This window comes from Urocitellus parryii, unplaced genomic scaffold (genome assembly GCF_045843805.1).
Source record: "Urocitellus parryii isolate mUroPar1 unplaced genomic scaffold, mUroPar1.hap1 Scaffold_101, whole genome shotgun sequence".
Taxonomy (NCBI): domain Eukaryota; kingdom Metazoa; phylum Chordata; class Mammalia; order Rodentia; family Sciuridae; genus Urocitellus; species Urocitellus parryii.
Genome location: NW_027551801.1, coordinates 833,373 through 848,651, shown reverse-complemented (window position 1 = coordinate 848,651; position 15,279 = coordinate 833,373).

Genomic DNA, 15,279 nt, shown 5'->3' with positions numbered 1-15,279 from the left:
CATATATCTTAGACTCGTTTTTCATTTTGCCCTTTGAAATATTCAATCTCTGTGTCAATACTTATACTACCTTGATTCTTTAATGTCCATCTGGGTGGATTTATAATCAACTTTTCACAAGATATTTCTCAGAAATATACATTTTCTTGACATACATATTCATTTCTGAATTCTCAAAATGAACTTCAGTGAATATTGAGTACTAACCCTAATATTTCTTCAGTAAGTGACCCAGTTTAACATCAATGAAAGTCTATTCATACGGGACGTGATGTGTATTTTGAAGTAAATTTTCATTCAAAATTATTAAATTCCTATTTCTTCGTATCATAGGATGTATCATTTCATCCAATATTCAAAAATTGACATGCATATGATTCACTTACATTCACTCCCTGTATCAGAACCCATGTATTTCTCCATGTTGCTTTACTTGCTTTTTCATGAGATTTCTTTTATAAAACATTACTTTTGAATTCCATCATCATTTTCGAAGCAAAACTCACAGTTTGGTGTAGTTAGTAACCCTAATATTACCACTAGACGTACACCTACTTGGATTGAATGTTTATCTGAATACCAGATTTCATGTATTTTTTAAAATATCAATTCAATCCATTATTTAAAATAGTAACCAGTTATATTTTTTATTCACCCTATGGTCTATTCATGCATCATCTCTATATACGTAAACCCAGGGTGCACCTATTTTTATCCCCAAAGTCTAAATGACAGGGTTTGAAAACATGCTCCCAGAAATGGTGGAAGACAAATACACATGTCACCTCCTCCCTGTATTCCTTTCATCACATCATCTTCTGGACACCAAATGCAAAACTCACACTCACCTTATGATTCTTCCAAAGCCTGATTTTAATGAGAGCATGGATTACTAAAATCATCTAAGTCCGCTTTGCCTATTGTTTTCAATATTCAATCCTATGGTGAGCGTACACTTGTTTCTTCCTAGGATAGTGTATTCAACCACCCGCCTGTTGAAAATATCCCTGATCTTATCACTCATTTTGTACTTTGCCCGATCTCCTAACATCCCAATTGATATCTATTTCCCCAAGTGCCTTGTTGTGACTGACTCTTCATGTGTGCTGACATTCCCATTTACACTCTAATAGAAATTCATTCGAATGCCAAAAGGGCCTTTTGCCCAAATCCTAAACACACTCTTCTTCCTTACCCTACACTGGAATCCTGTCTACTATCTCAATATCACTGGAAGTTCTCTTTCACATTCAGTGGTCCCAGGTACAAGATCTTATGCCATTGTATATGGATTTAGAGGATTCACCTCTGCAGAACATAATTCAAAACTATGTATCCAAATCAAGGGCCCAACACCCTTGTGTGCTTCAGCTCTTACCTAGTTTTCACCTTCCATTCTTATAAATATCCCAGTTGCCCAATCCCCGTATTCATCCAGCAGAATGACTCCTAAGCCAAATCGAACCTGATATGACCCTGAAGCAGACTCTGTTCCCTCAATCTATTTTCACATAACAGCAGGTCCTGAGTTGATCTTGCCATACAGGTATGTAGGGAATCCTCCAGCTGCTGAGAAGCTCAAAGGTAGATGCAGAAATGATCCCTGGAGCCAATATAGGCAGCTAGGTAGGACCTGTGATGTCTAAAGTCATCTTCCATGGCCAACAACCCAGTGAGGATGAAGGGATGTGGCTGAATCAGCCTCTCTCTTCTCAATGCAGGGAAGATGGACACAATCAGGCCTGGGTGGGTTGCTGATCCCGGGCTCCTAGGGTATATAGACCTTTATGACTTGTGAGAATGTCACAGGAAGGTGGGGCAGCCTCCCTCTCATGGGACCCTTGGAAACAACTGTTAGGACAAAGTGGTTGCCAAGGCAGTGACCTCATTCACTTCCCTGAAGGAAGTGACCTCACCTCACTTCCTTGGTGATGGAATTCTCTGAACGTGGGATCCAGGAGGCGAGGCACCCAGAAGCAATTCCAGTCCCAGTGGGCTCCCTTGTTTTTTCTGTACCAAGGCCAGAGTCATTCTTTCTTGGCACCTGGTGATGTGTGGGTAGCCAAATGCCTTGAATGGTCTGAACAGGGGCCTTTCCTGAGAAAGAAGTGTTGGCTCATTGCTGGCTCCTGACAACTACACAGAGATGGCCAAGGAGACCAGAGCTGAGACAGGACCGGAAACTGCTGGGGAACAAATTTTCACCCACCAGTCAGAGGTCAGAGTGGATAGATGCAGACCAAATACAGGGGTGGTTTGTGTGTCTTAGTGGGTGTGTGTTTCAATTTGGCATTTTGTCTCATGTTCTGAGATCATGTAGGATAAACGTGTTTGTTGTTGTTGTTGTTGTTGTTGTTTGTTGGTTTGAAATGGACTGTTAACTAGTGAGTCTTTCTATGTCAGTGGATCCCACTGGGTTTGTGGTTAAAGAGAGTAGAGAGAAGAAAGCAGACGTGAATGTGTCCTGTCTAGTGGAAATCTTTGCAGGACTCCTCAAGGCCAATTGATGAATGGACTGCTGCTTGTCTTGCAGATGGGAAACACCTACCAAGATCCCAAGTTCCTGTATTCTTCCAGAATTTTGGCCACTCTCTGAAGGGGTTCGTCTTTTTGTGAACAAGATGGGTACCACCTTCAAGCTCTGTGACAAGGCCATGGACTGGATTGCCGACGGGAATGCCAAGCATCTCAGAAAAGTAAAAATTAGCATGACTGGTAAGGATCTCTCTGGAGAATCCCTGCTTGCATAGATAGCCACCCAAGTTGCATGATTAGGAGCTGTCAGTGCCACAGTGTTCAATTAAAGAAAAGTTTTTCTCCAGGCTTCTTTCCTCCCTATTGTTCTGTTCCCCTGAATGTCAGGGAGGTGTTTGCCTTAGGGCACTCCTTTGGGAATCCTCCAGAAAACAGTTTCAAACGGAAAGGAAGAGGCCCAATCTGTGCCTTTTAGGTAAAGTGCTTTGTAAAGGCTGTGTCTGAATCAGACTCTTGGCCCTGTGTGTGGCCGTGAATTATATTCTCAGCACCCCAGGAAACTCAAGAAAAATCCCATGTGTCCATGCACATCTAAAAGGATGAAAAAGAAGTGTAATATTGGATGAAGTCTCTTGCCTTCCTCTGGTCAGGCTCCTGACACCGATGAAGTAAGAACAGGGATCCTCTGGGTCAAATGAGTTGTTGCAAGCCATCCAGTAACTAGCACACAGGTGTTTGGGTGTTTTCATGAGTCCAGTACACATAAAGAATCTACCCCTGGCAGGCAGGAGGCCTCGAATTTGAGAAGCAGAGCAGTATTAACTACAGGCCCATTTTATCTATCCTGTTTCTCAGGAAGGGTGTCCAGGCCACCATGACATTTGGCACATGATGGGCATGAGACCTTACTTTGCACAGCATCTTAGACTTCTCCCCCTATGGAAACCCCCAGGCAGAATGTTATGATGAGTATCTGTATGGAAGAAGAGGACGGCCATGTGGGAGTGTTTTTGTTAGAATAGTGGTCTTTTGTGTGGTGGTTGGAAAAGATGAGTGGGTCCACCTCAGCTTGAACTCTGGTGTGATGCCATTAGAGACTCAGGAGATTCCTCAACCCTTAATGGCTCCTGAATGAATCAAAACCCACAGTGCCAACTTCTTCATTCTTGAAATATGGCTAGGCCAATAACATGAAGGTTTTGAGAATCCCATGACCAGAAATCCCTGGAGAACCTTTAGATCTCCTGTTGCTCATCATGACTGAACCCGCCATTGCCGTTTTTGACTGAGTGGAATTCATGACCATGGTGAAGAACAGAGATGTCAGTGAGTAGGAGCCAGCAGGGAACTGGGTCTGGAGCAATGGAGTGCAGGTGTGTGACCAACATCTGTGGTGAGCCCCTGTGGTTCTGTCATTGGTATCCAAATGACATGTGACTGACAAGGTGCAGCCAGCAGACCCTAAAATGTAAAGGCATGTTGTTGTGGGGAGAGGATCTGGTGCGATGCTCAGAATCAAGTTGCTACGCTCAAGTGGGAAAGATATATGGGGTAGCAGCCCAGTTTGTGTTTTTTCCGTCAGACCCTGACTCACCCCACGTGACAGAGCTCCCTCCAGCACTGTGTCCCGGTTGACCTTTATGTATTTCAAAAACAAACACCAAATTTCCAGGGAAGCTGCAAGAAATGCCATTAAAACTGGACTGTGAGCCAAAGGCTTCACAATCCCCCCAGGGAGACACTCATACCCCAACGGCCACAGTTACCTACAAAGAGAGGATTCAGCTCTGCTGCCTCCTGTTCGTATTGGGAAAAAGGAAACCATGTCCTCCTGTTCACATAGACTGAGACCAAGCTTTCCTGGTCTCACTGCAAAGGAAGCTAAAGCACAAAGCTATATTTCTAGTGCACAAATGTCAGAGGCAGATAGTCAAGAAGTCATTAGGCCAGCAAAGTTCCATGTTTGTGGAATGTTTACCCTGTCCCCTACCATTGGGATCTCTTGTGCCACACCCAAGTTTGTGAGCTCCTCAGAATTTCCAATTCCAGATATGTATTCACAGATTTTGTTCCTCTTCTCCTCTCATTGTGTCTTATTTGGGGTGATAGTAATGTCAAGGCATTGTGGTGGATGACAGTGGAAGATTGTTATGTGGCACGTGTTCGCATATATCTTAGACTCGTTTTTCATTTTGCCCTTTGAAATATTCAATCTCTGTGTCAATACTTATACTACCTTGATTCTTTAATGTCCATCTGGGTGGATTTATAATCAACTTTTCACAAGATATTTCTCAGAAATATACATTTTCTTGACATACATATTCATTTCTGAATTCTCAAAATGAACTTCAGTGAATATTGAGTACTAACCCTAATATTTCTTCAGTAAGTGACCCAGTTTAACATCAATGAAAGTCTATTCATACGGGACGTGATGTGTATTTTGAAGTAAATTTTCATTCAAAATTATTAAATTCCTATTTCTTCGTATCATAGGATGTATCATTTCATCCAATATTCAAAAATTGACATGCATATGATTCACTTACATTCACTCCCTGTATCAGAACCCATGTATTTCTCCATGTTGCTTTACTTGCTTTTTCATGAGATTTCTTTTATAAAACATTACTTTTGAATTCCATCATCATTTTCGAAGCAAAACTCACAGTTTGGTGTAGTTAGTAACCCTAATATTACCACTAGACGTACACCTACTTGGATTGAATGTTTATCTGAATACCAGATTTCATGTATTTTTTAAAATATCAATTCAATCCATTATTTAAAATAGTAACCAGTTATATTTTTTATTCACCCTATGGTCTATTCATGCATCATCTCTATATACGTAAACCCAGGGTGCACCTATTTTTATCCCCAAACTCTAAATGACAGGGTTTGAAAACATGCTCCCAGAAACGGTGGAAGACAAATACACATGTCACCTCCTCCCTGTATTCCTTTCATCACATCATCTTCTGGACACCAAATGCAAAACTCACACTCACCTTATGATTCTTCCAAAGCTTGATTTTAATGAGAGCATGGATTACTAAAATCATCTAAGTCCCCTTTGCCTATTGTTTTCAATATTCAATCCTATGGTGAGCGTACACTTGTTTCTTCCTAGTATAGTGTATTCAACCACCCCCCTGTTGAAAATATCCCTGATCTTATCACTCATTTTGTACTTTGCCCGATCTCCTTACATCCCAATTGATATCTATTTCCCCAAGTGCCTTGTTGTGACTGACTCTTCATGTGTGCTGACATTCCCATTTACACTCTAATAGAAATTCATTCGATTGCCAAAAGGGCCTTTTGCCCAAATCCTAAACTCACTCTTCTTCCTTACCCTACACTGGAATCCTGTCTACTATCTCAATATCACTGGAAGTTCTCTTTCACATTCAGTGGTCCCAGGTACAAGATCTTATGCCATTGTATATGGATTTAGAGGATTCACCTCTGCAGAACATAATTCAAAACTATGTATCCAAATCAAGGGCCCAACACCCTTGTGTGCTTCAGCTCTTACCTAGTTTTCACCTTCCATTCTTATAAATATCCCAGTTGCCCAATCCCCGTATTCATCCAGCAGAATGACTCCTAAGCCAAATCGAACCTGATATGACCCTGAAGCAGACTCTGTTCCCTCAATCTATTTTCACATAACAGCAGGTCCTGAGTTGATCTTGCCATACAGGTATGTAGGGAATCCTCCAGCTGCTGAGAAGCTCAAATGTAGATGCAGAAATGATCCCTGGAGCCAATGTAGGCAGCTAGGTAGGACCTGTGATGTCTAAAGTCATCTTCCATGGCCAACAACCCAGTGAGGATGAAGGGATGTGGCTGAATCAGCCTCTCTCTTCTCAATGCAGGGAAGATGGACACAATCAGGCCTGGGTGGGTTGCTGATCCCGGGCTCCTAGGGTATATAGACCTTTATGACTTGTGAGAATGTCACAGGAAGGTGGGGCAGCCTCCCTCTCATGGGACCCTTGGAAACAACTGTTAGGACAAAGTGGTTGCCAAGGCAGTGACCTCATTCACTTCCCTGAAGGAAGTGACCTCACCTCACTTCCTTGGTGATGGAACTCTCTGAACGTGGGATCCAGGAGGCGAGGCACCCAGAAGCAATTCCAGTCCCAGTGGGCTCCCTTGTTTTTTCTGTACCAAGGCCAGAGTCATTCTTTCTTGGCACCTGGTGATGTGTGGGTAGCCAAATGCCTTGAATGGTCTGAACAGGGGCCTTTCCTGAGAAAGAAGTGTTGGCTCATTGCTGGCTCCTGACAACTACACAGAGATGACCAAGGAGACCAGAGCTGAGACAGGACCGGCCACTGCTGGGGAACAAATTTTCACCCACCAGTCAGAGGTCAGAGTGGATAGATGCAGACCAAATACAGGGGTGGTTTGTGTGTCTTAGTGGGTGTGTGTTTCAATTTGGCATTTTGTCTCATGTTCTGAGATCATGTAGGAAAAACGTGTTTGTTGTTGTTGTTGTTGTTGTTTGTTGGTTTGAAATGGACTGTTAACTAGTGAGTCTTTCTATGTCAGTGGATCCCACTGGGTTTGTGGTTAAAGAGAGTAGAGAGAAGAAAGCAGCCGTGAATGTGTCCTGTCTAGTGGAAATCTTTGCAGGACTCCTCAAGGCCAATTGATGAATGGACTGCTGCTTGTCTTGCAGATGGGAAACACCTACCAAGATCCCAAGTTCCTGTATTCTTCCAGAATTTTGGCCACTCTCTGAAGGGGTTCGTGTTTTTGTGAACAAGATGGGTACCACCTTCAAGCTCTGTGACAAGGCCATGGACTGGATTGCCGACGGGAATGCCAAGCATCTCAGAAAAGTAAAAATTAGCATGACTGGTAAGGATCTCTCTGGAGAATCCCTGCTTGCATAGATAGCCACCCAAGTTGCATGATTAGGAGCTGTCAGTGCCACAGTGTTCAATTAAAGAAAAGTTTTTCTCCAGGCTTCTTTCCTCCCTATTGTTCTGTTCCCCTGAATGTCAGGGAGGTGTTTGCCTTAGGGCACTCCTTTGGGAATCCTCCAGAAAACAGTTTCAAACGGAAAGGAAGAGGCCCAATCTGTGCCTTTTAGGTAAAGTGCTTTGTAAAGGCTGTGTCTGAATCAGACTCTTGGCCCTGTGTGTGGCCGTGAATTACATTCTCAGCACCCCAGGAAACTCAAGAAAAATCCCATGTGTCCATGCACATCTAAAAGGATGAAAAAGAAGTGTAATATTGGATGAAGTCTCTTGCCTTCCTCTGGTCAGGCTCCTGACACCGATGAAGTAAGAACAGGGATCCTCTGGGTCAAATGAGTTGTTGCAAGCCATCCAGTAACTAGCACACAGGTGTTTGGGTGTTTTCATGAGTCCAGTACACATAAAGAATCTACCCCTGGCAGGCAGGAGGCCTCGAATTTGAGAAGCAGAGCAGTATTAACTACAGGCCCATTTTATCTATCCTGTTTCTCAGGAAGGGTGTCCAGGCCACCATGACATTTGGCACATGATGGGCATGAGACCTTACTTTGCACAGCATCTTAGACTTCTCCCCCTATGGAAACCCCCAGGCAGAATGTTATGATGAGTATCTGTATGGAAGAAGAGGAGGGCCATGTGGGAGTGTTTTTGTTAGAATAGTGGTCTTTTGTGTGGTGGTTGGAAAAGATGAGTGGGTCCACCTCAGCTTGAACTCTGGTGTGATGCCATTAGAGACTCAGGAGATTCCTCAACCCTTAATGGCTCCTGAATGAATCAAAACCCACAGTGCCAACTTCTTCATTCTTGAAATATGGCTAGGCCAATAACATGAAGGTTTTGAGAATCCCATGACCAGAAATCCCTGGAGAACCTTTAGATCTCCTGTTGCTCATCATGACTGAACCCGCCATTGCCGTTTTTGACTGAGTGGAATTCATGACCATGGTGAAGAACAGAGATGTCAGTGAGTAGGAGCCAGCAGGGAACTGGGTCTGGAGCAATGGAGTGCAGGTGTGTGACCAACATCTGTGGTGAGCCCCTGTGGTTCTGTCATTGGTATCCAAATGACATGTGACTGACAAGGTGCAGCCAGCAGACCCTAAAATGTAAAGGCATGTTGTTGTGGGGAGAGGATCTGGTGCGATGCTCAGAATCAAGTTGCTACGCTCAAGTGGGAAAGATATATGGGGTAGCAGCCCAGTTTGTGTTTTTTCCGTCAGACCCTGACTCACCCCACGTGACAGAGCTCCCTCCAGCACTGTGTCCCGGTTGACCTTTATGTATTTCAAAAACAAACACCAAATTTCCAGGGAAGCTGCAAGAAATGCCATTAAAACTGGACTGTGAGCCAAAGGCTTCACAATCCCCCCAGGGAGACACTCATACCCCAACGGCCACAGTTACCTACAAAGAGAGGATTCAGCTCTGCTGCCTCCTGTTCGTATTGGGAAAAAGGAAACCATGTCCTCCTGTTCACATAGACTGAGACCAAGCTTTCCTGGTCTCACTGCAAAGGAAGCTAAAGCACAAAGCTATATTTCTAGTGCACAAATGTCAGAGGCAGATAGTCAAGAAGTCATTAGGCCAGCAAAGTTCCATGTTTGTGGAATGTTTACCCTGTCCCCTACCATTGGGATCTCTTGTGCCACACCCAAGTTTGTGAGCTCCTCAGAATTTCCAATTCCAGATATGTATTCACAGATTTTGTTCCTCTTCTCCTCTCATTGTGTCTTATTTGGGGTGATAGTAATGTCAAGGCATTGTGGTGGATGACAGTGGAAGATTGTTATGTGGCACGTGTTCGCATATATCTTAGACTCGTTTTTCATTTTGCCCTTTGAAATATTCAATCTCTGTGTCAATACTTATACTACCTTGATTCTTTAATGTCCATCTGGGTGGATTTATAATCAACTTTTCACAAGATATTTCTCAGAAATATACATTTTCTTGACATACATATTCATTTCTGAATTCTCAAAATGAACTTCAGTGAATATTGAGTACTAACCCTAATATTTCTTCAGTAAGTGACCCAGTTTAACATCAATGAAAGTCTATTCATACGGGACGTGATGTGTATTTTGAAGTAAATTTTCCTTCAAAATTATTAAATTCCTATTTCTTCATATCATAGGATGTATCATTTCATCCAATATTCAAAAATTGACATGCATATGATTCACTTACATTCACTCCCTGTATCAGAACCCATGTATTTCTCCATGTTGCTTTACTTGCTTTTTCATGAGATTTCTTTTATAAAACATTACTTTTGAATTCCATCATCATTTTCGAAGCAAAACTCACAGTTTGGTGTAGTTAGTAACCCTAATATTACCACTAGACGTACACCTACTTGGATTGAATGTTTATCTGAATACCAGATTTCATGTATTTTTTAAAATATCAATTCAATCCATTATTTAAAATAGTAACCAGTTATATTTTTTATTCACCCTATGGTCTATTCATGCATCATCTCTATATACGTAAACCCAGGGTGCACCTATTTTTATCCCCAAAGTCTAAATGACAGGGTTTGAAAACATGCTCCCAGAAATGGTGGAAGACAAATACACATGTCACCTCCTCCCTGTATTCCTTTCATCACATCATCTTCTGGACACCAAATGCAAAACTCACACTCACCTTATGATTCTTCCAAAGCCTGATTTTAATGAGAGCATGGATTACTAAAATCATCTAAGTCCGCTTTGCCTATTGTTTTCAATATTCAATCCTATGGTGAGCGTACACTTGTTTCTTCCTAGGATAGTGTATTCAACCACCCGCCTGTTGAAAATATCCCTGATCTTATCACTCATTTTGTACTTTGCCCGATCTCCTAACATCCCAATTGATATCTATTTCCCCAAGTGCCTTGTTGTGACTGACTCTTCATGTGTGCTGACATTCCCATTTACACTCTAATAGAAATTCATTCGAATGCCAAAAGGGCCTTTTGCCCAAATCCTAAACACACTCTTCTTCCTTACCCTACACTGGAATCCTGTCTACTATCTCAATATCACTGGAAGTTCTCTTTCACATTCAGTGGTCCCAGGTACAAGATCTTATGCCATTGTATATGGATTTAGAGGATTCACCTCTGCAGAACATAATTCAAAACTATGTATCCAAATCAAGGGCCCAACACCCTTGTGTGCTTCAGCTCTTACCTAGTTTTCACCTTCCATTCTTATAAATATCCCAGTTGCCCAATCCCCGTATTCATCCAGCAGAATGACTCCTAAGCCAAATCGAACCTGATATGACCCTGAAGCAGACTCTGTTCCCTCAATCTATTTTCACATAACAGCAGGTCCTGAGTTGATCTTGCCATACATGTATGTAGGGAATCCTCCAGCTGCTGAGAAGCTCAAAGGTAGATGCAGAAATGATCCCTGGAGCCAATGTAGGCAGCTAGGTAGGACCTGTGATGTCTAAAGTCATCTTCCATGGCCAACAACCCAGTGAGGATGAAGGGATGTGGCTGAATCAGCCTCTCTCTTCTCAATGCAGGGAAGATGGACACAATCAGGCCTGGGTGGGTTGCTGATCCCGGGCTCCTAGGGTATATAGACCTTTATGACTTGTGAGAATGTCACAGGAAGGTGGGGCAGCCTCCCTCTCATGGGACCCTTGGAAACAACTGTTAGGACAAAGTGGTTGCCAAGGCAGTGACCTCATTCACTTCCCTGAAGGAAGTGACCTCACCTCACTTCCTTGGTGATGGAATTCTCTGAACGTGGGATCCAGGAGGCGAGGCACCCAGAAGCAATTCCAGTCCCAGTGGGCTCCCTTGTTTTTTCTGTACCAAGGCCAGAGTCATTCTTTCTTGGCACCTGGTGATGTGTGGGTAGCCAAATGCCTTGAATGGTCTGAACAGGGGCCTTTCCTGAGAAAGAAGTGTTGGCTCATTGCTGGCTCCTGACAACTACACAGAGATGACCAAGGAGACCAGAGCTGAGACAGGACCGGCCACTGCTGGGGAACAAATTTTCACCCACCAGTCAGAGGTCAGAGTGGATAGATGCAGACCAAATACAGGGGTGGTTTGTGTGTCTTAGTGGGTGTGTGTTTCAATTTGGCATTTTGTCTCATGTTCTGAGATCATGTAGGAAAAACGTGTTTGTTGTTGTTGTTGTTGTTGTTTGTTGGTTTGAAATGGACTGTTAACTAGTGAGTCTTTCTATGTCAGTGGATCCCACTGGGTTTGTGGTTAAAGAGAGTAGAGAGAAGAAAGCAGCCGTGAATGTGTCCTGTCTAGTGGAAATCTTTGCAGGACTCCTCAAGGCCAATTGATGAATGGACTGCTGCTTGTCTTGCAGATGGGAAACACCTACCAAGATCCCAAGTTCCTGTATTCTTCCAGAATTTTGGCCACTCTCTGAAGGGGTTCGTGTTTTTGTGAACAAGATGGGTACCACCTTCAAGCTCTGTGACAAGGCCATGGACTGGATTGCCGACGGGAATGCCAAGCATCTCAGAAAAGTAAAAATTAGCATAACTGGTAAGGATCTCTCTGGAGAATCCCTGCTTGCATAGATAGCCACCCAAGTTGCATGATTAGGAGCTGTCAGTGCCACAGTGTTCAATTAAAGAAAAGTTTTTCTCCAGGCTTCTTTCCTCCCTATTGTTCTGTTCCCCTGAATGTCAGGGAGGTGTTTGCCTTAGGGCACTCCTTTGGGAATCCTCCAGAAAACAGTTTCAAACGGAAAGGAAGAGGCCCAATCTGTGCCTTTTAGGTAAAGTGCTTTGTAAAGGCTGTGTCTGAATCAGACTCTTGGCCCTGTGTGTGGCCGTGAATTACATTCTCAGCACCCCAGGAAACTCAAGAAAAATCCCATGTGTCCATGCACATCTAAAAGGATGAAAAAGAAGTGTAATATTGGATGAAGTCTCTTGCCTTCCTCTGGTCAGGCTCCTGACACCGATGAAGTAAGAACAGGGATCCTCTGGGTCAAATGAGTTGTTGCAAGCCATCCAGTAACTAGCACACAGGTGTTTGGGTGTTTTCATGAGTCCAGTACACATAAAGAATCTACCCCTGGCAGGCAGGAGGCCTCGAATTTGAGAAGCAGAGCAGTATTAACTACAGGCCCATTTTATCTATCCTGTTTCTCAGGAAGGGTGTCCAGGCCACCATGACATTTGGCACATGATGGGCATGAGACCTTACTTTGCACAGCATCTTAGACTTCTCCCCCTATGGAAACCCCCAGGCAGAATGTTATGATGAGTATCTGTATGGAAGAAGAGGAGGGCCATGTGGGAGTGTTTTTGTTAGAATAGTGGTCTTTTGTGTGGTGGTTGGAAAAGATGAGTGGGTCCACCTCAGCTTGAACTCTGGTGTGATGCCATTAGAGACTCAGGAGATTCCTCAACCCTTAATGGCTCCTGAATGAATCAAAACCCACAGTGCCAACTTCTTCATTCTTGAAATATGGCTAGGCCAATAACATGAAGGTTTTGAGAATCCCATGACCAGAAATCCCTGGAGAACCTTTAGATCTCCTGTTGCTCATCATGACTGAACCCGCCATTGCCGTTTTTGACTGAGTGGAATTCATGACCATGGTGAAGAACAGAGATGTCAGTGAGTAGGAGCCAGCAGGGAACTGGGTCTGGAGCAATGGAGTGCAGGTGTGTGACCAACATCTGTGGTGAGCCCCTGTGGTTCTGTCATTGGTATCCAAATGACATGTGACTGACAAGGTGCAGCCAGCAGACCCTAAAATGTAAAGGCATGTTGTTGTGGGGAGAGGATCTGGTGCGATGCTCAGAATCAAGTTGCTACGCTCAAGTGGGAAAGATATATGGGGTAGCAGCCCAGTTTGTGTTTTTTCCGTCAGACCCTGACTCACCCCACGTGACAGAGCTCCCTCCAGCACTGTGTCCCGGTTGACCTTTATGTATTTCAAAAACAAACACCAAATTTCCAGGGAAGCTGCAAGAAATGCCATTAAAACTGGACTGTGAGCCAAAGGCTTCACAATCCCCCCAGGGAGACACTCATACCCCAACGGCCACAGTTACCTACAAAGAGAGGATTCAGCTCTGCTGCCTCCTGTCCGTATTGGGAAAAAGGAAACCATGTCCTCCTGTTCACATAGACTGAGACCAAGCTTTCCTTGTCTCACTGCAAAGGAAGCTAAAGCACAAAGCTATATTTCTAGTGCACAAATGTCAGAGGCAGATAGTCAAGAAGTCATTAGGCCAGCAAAGTTCCATGTTTGTGGAATGTTTACCCTGTCCCCTACCATTGGGATCTCTTGTGCCACACCCAAGTTTGTGAGCTCCTCAGAATTTCCAATTCCAGATATGTATTCACAGATTTTGTTCCTCTTCTCCTCTCATTGTGTCTTATTTGGGGTGATAGTAATGTCAAGGCATTGTGGTGGATGACAGTGGAAGATTGTTATGTGGCACGTGTTCGCATATATCTTAGACTCGTTTTTCATTTTGCCCTTTGAAATATTCAATCTCTGTGTCAATACTTATACTACCTTGATTCTTTAATGTCCATCTGGGTGGATTTATAATCAACTTGTCACAAGATATTTCTCAGAAATATACATTTTCTTGACATACATATTCATTTCTGAATTCTCAAAATGAACTTCAGTGAATATTGAGTACTAACCCTAATATTTCTTCAGTAAGTGACCCAGTTTAACATCAATGAAAGTCTATTCATACGGGACGTGATGTGTATTTTGAAGTAAATTTTCATTCAAAATTATTAAATTCCTATTTCTTGGTATCATAGGATGTATCATTTCATCCAATATTCAAAAATTGACATGCATATGATTCACTTACATTCACTCCCTGTATCAGAACCCATGTATTTCTCCATGTTGCTTTACTTGCTTTTTCATGAGATTTCTTTTATAAAACATTACTTTTGAATTCCATCATCATTTTCGAAGCAAAACTCACAGTTTGGTGTAATTAGTAACCCTAATATTACCACTAGACGTACACCTACTTGGATTGAATGTTTATCTGAATACCAGATTTCATGTATTTTTGAAAATATCAATTCAATCCATTATTTAAAATAGTAACCAGTTATATTTTTTATTCACCCCATGGTCTATTCATGCATCATCTCTATATACGTAAACCCAGGGTGCACCTATTTTTATCCCCAAAGTCTAAATGACAGGGTTTGAAAACATGCTCCCAGAAATGGTGGAAGACAAATACACATGTCACCTCCTCCCTGTATTCCTTTCATCACATCATCTTCTGGACACCAAATGCAAAACTCACACTCACCTTATGATTCTTCCAAAGCCTGATTTTAATGAGAGCATGGATTACTAAAATCATCTAAGTCCGCTTTGCCTATTGTTTTCAATATTCAATCCTATGGTGAGCGTACACTTGTTTCTTCCTAGGATAGTGTATTCAACCACCCCCCTGTTGAAAATATCCCTGATCTTATCACTCATTTTGTACTTTGCCCGATCTCCTAACATCCCAATTGATATCTATTTCCCCAAGTGCCTTGTTGTGACTGACTCTTCATGTGTGCTGACATTCCCATTTACACTCTAATAGAAATTCATTCGATTGCCAAAAGGGCCTTTTGCCCAAATCCTAAACTCACTCTTCTTCCTTACCCTACACTGGAATCCTGTCTACTATCTCAATATCACTGGAAGTTCTCTTTCACATTCAGTGGTCCCAGGTACAAGATCTTATGCCATTGTATATGGATTTAGAGGATTCACCTCTGCAGAACATAATTCAAAACTATGTATCCAAATCAAGGGCCCAACACCCTTGT